Raw genomic sequence first — 3,741 nt, 5'->3', positions numbered from 1 at the left:
AAATTATTGTCAACTCATGTCATAGGGATATTCCATCCTAACTTGGCAGAGCTATCATCAGAGTAAGCCTGATGTGTAGGAAGGAAGACACCTTGGGTGGGATGGGTGCAGCCACTAGACATCTGAAAGATGAGGACACCAAGGTGCAGGTTAGCTGAAATACTAAGGCATTTGCTGTACCCTTGAGTGGCAGTAGGATCCATGGGTCTTGAGCAGGTCACAGTTGATTCTCCAAGCATCCGAGTTAGGTACACATTGCATTTCATGTCCCTACCTATGTGGAGAACCTGTGAACTTGGCTGAGTGTTAGTTACTGTTTACAGTGTATCTTTTTACTTAAGTCTTAGCAATCTTAATGCTGATTAGCTTGCTTGAGCTTTGATCTCGCCCAAGGTCAATGTGGAAAACAGCGTCTATTATAGAAGAGGAACAAGATAATCCAGTATGAGGTTTTCTATATATTTACATATTACATATTACACGCTTCGCATTCCTGGTGTTTGACACTCTGTTCTCTCTCTCTCTCTCTCTCTCTCTCTCTCTCTCTCTCTCTCTCTTTATATTTTTTATTAGGTATTTTCCTCATTTACATTGACACTCTGTTCTCTTGATTGATTTGTGTGGGCCTCTCCTTGGAGATTTTGTTTCTTTCTGAAATGGGTTTCTACTTCAACCTATCTTAGTCAATGACTATTCAGTTCTTGTCTATGTTATCTATTTGCTGTTTATCAAATAGCTCATTGTTGATTGGTTGGTTAATTAACTTGTTTATTTATTTTGCAGTACTCAGGCTTGAATCATGAGCCTCACACCTGTTGAAGGACAACTCTACTAATTTTCAGCCCTGTTAATGTTTTTCTGAGACAGCGACTTTTTTTCTTGACTTCTCAAAATCATTCACATTGCTCATTCAACTTAAAAATAATTTCTTTGCGCCCCCCCCCCCCGCCCCCCAAGCAGACTGAAAACCAAAATGTTTCACAGTAATTATAGCAAGGCATTAACTTGTTGTCTTGGCAAAAAGGTGTTCCCACTGGAGCCTTGCACAGAGTACAGAATTCCTACTGGTAAGATTTCACTGTACTGATAGAGTCTTTGCCAAAACACAAAATGACAATTTGACTCACATTGGCTCTCACTTGCAATCATAAAAGTGGGATAGACTTTGTTCTGTAACATTGGCAGTGTTCCCGTGAGCTGGAAGGGATGCTGCCTTCCCAGGCAGCGAAGGGCTTAAGCTACCAGAAGCCAGAGAGATGGGCCAGCCTTCCCATTTCAGTTATTTTTTTTATCAACTAAAGCAGAGAGAATTCCTTGTCAGGTAGGTTCAGAAAGTCAGGTCCCCTTTCCTAAGTTGTTATGAGCTTCTTGGGTCTGGAGATTGGCCTGCTTCAGAATTCAGTTTTATAGCATGTCAGTTAATGTAAGGGACGCTCAGGTGGGTTGGCCTCAGCTGATGGGGCCAAGTAGGTGTGTCCAAACCATGAGCTCCTATAGTGTGTCCAAATCATGGTCTCCCATAACCGCCTCCCCACTCCCCCTCGTGGTCTTTTTCCTGCAATCAACTGTTTGGATTACCAGGTGTTGACTATCTCCACATAGGAGTCTCTCCTTGAAATTTCTGTTCCCATTTATGTGATAATGAGCCTGTATACATTCAACTGTGAAATGGTCACTGTTTGGGTCCATGTGCGTCAAAGCTGCTGTATACTTAGTTGCCTATAATGGACTTTGAAAGGTTTGGCTTGGCTTGGTTCCCTCTCATCTCAATGGGAGGCTGCTTGACCCACTTTCTTTTCCCTCTGTGTATATCCCTTTAAGACAGAAAACCAGGAAGGCTTAAAACCACCAGGCAATTCCCTGGGTCACTTCTTTGTTGTGCTTGTTGACACTGCTGTTTTTCAAGGTTAATTATGCATTTCTTTAATTGGTTTAATTAGTTAATTGGTTTGCTGAACCTTCCTCCTTAGCCAGAATTCAAATGCAAATTCACACATGGGCCACTTATTTGGCCTCTCTAAGCTTACAACCTAGGCTCACACTAATTGAGTTAGAGACTTTTGTTTAGGGGATTTACCGCTTATTCTCTGGAGCCCACTTCCTATTTCTACACAAACAGAGCAAATGGCAGGCTCCTCTGCTGCAAGGAGGTTGTGAATGGTGGATCCCAGAAACAGGAGATGGAGGAGTGGTACCCCAGCTGGTCACAGTGCCTGGAGAGGTCGTGGGCCAGAAGTAGCTTTAGGAACTACATCTTGGAGAAGTTTGTACACTTTTTAGAGCATTGCCACCAAGTCCTCAACAAACAAGCAACTGAAAACTAAAACAAAAGGGGAAAAGAACTCAGACCCTCAGCACCAGCTCCGATGCTAACATTTCTCTGAAGTATTAATGAATTTGCTCTAGGTCGCTGGTGGAGTTAGAGGAAGCAGAAAAACAGGTTTGAACTAGCAATCTGGATCAAACCTTTACAATTCTGGATTGGGTTTTTAAATCATAGCTTGTTTCCAAGTTCAATATGCCAAAGATCCCTTATTTTTTTTCCTCCTATAGTTTTATCAGTGCTAGGTGTATTGTTGACATACCTGGTTTGAGTTCTTAAGGATCACAGCTTGGAGACAGACAGCCCCCAGCTTCTACTCCTGGGGTTCCAGCTGTGTTTGCTTTGGAGTGGAGGGTTGGCCTTACTAGGTATGTTCACTCCCAGAGTCCCCAGAAAGCTGCAAAGAACAGGAACTTTTAGCTGGGGTGTCTGGGCAAGCCTTGCTTGTCTGTTGTGGAATGATGTCTGTCCTAATCGAGTCTAACTGTTGGGGCTCTTGTTTCCACCTCCAGGACTAACAAGTTTTTCCCCTCCTTTGCTTGCCTAGCCTGAATTTCTTTCTTCCTCACACTTAGTGAGCTTTTTGGAAATGTCTAATTAAACTTGTCTTTGTATAAACTTCATTCCGTCAAATTTCAGCTTTACTGACCATGGTGGCTAAGTGATCTTCCTTCTTACATACTACTTAACAGTTCCACTCTCTCGATCGCTTATGTATTCTTCTTAGAATTGCGATTAGCTTTAAAATTACAGAAGTTCATGTGATATGAGTACCACCTGGTCTCTTTCCCCTTCTGAATCTGCCTTTATCTTCCCACAAACCATGCATCAACTGTCTCTGTTCTTTACGATTGAGGTTTGAAAGATAAACAATATCCTGCTTTGCATTGCGTGTGGAAAACTTGTTCATACTTCCTAAATGTCAAAGGGCCATTTTCTCTTTTGCTAGGGTGAGTTAGAGAGACAGGCAGGTGACAACAGTGTCTCATTTGATAACTCATGATCCGGTGTTTGTGAGCACAGTGGATAGCAGAACTCTCCAGAACAATGTCTTCATATTGAACATCTTTATTGGGTGGAGTCTGGTTATGTCTGCTTTTCATAGATGTGTGTTTATACAGCTACTGAAACTCAGAAAAAAAAGCCAACAACAACAAAAAAAACAGGACATAAGATCAGGATTTGAGCTGAACAGCAAGATAGGGAAGAAAGAAAAGAAGGAGGAGGAGGAGGAAGAAGACAAGGAAGAAAAGGAGAAGGGAGAGGAAGAGAGGGAGGAGGAAGGAGGAAGGGGAGGACAAGGGGGAGGAGGTGGAGGAGGAGAAAAGGAGGAAGAGGGGGAGGAGGAGGGAGAGGACGAAGAGGAGGAAGAAGAAGAAGAAGAGGAGGAGGAGGAGGAGGAGGAGGAGGAGGAGGAG

The sequence above is a fragment of the Mus caroli genome, chromosome 15 (genome assembly GCF_900094665.2).
Source record: "Mus caroli chromosome 15, CAROLI_EIJ_v1.1, whole genome shotgun sequence".
Taxonomy (NCBI): domain Eukaryota; kingdom Metazoa; phylum Chordata; class Mammalia; order Rodentia; family Muridae; genus Mus; species Mus caroli.
This window is presented reverse-complemented; position numbering follows the sequence as displayed.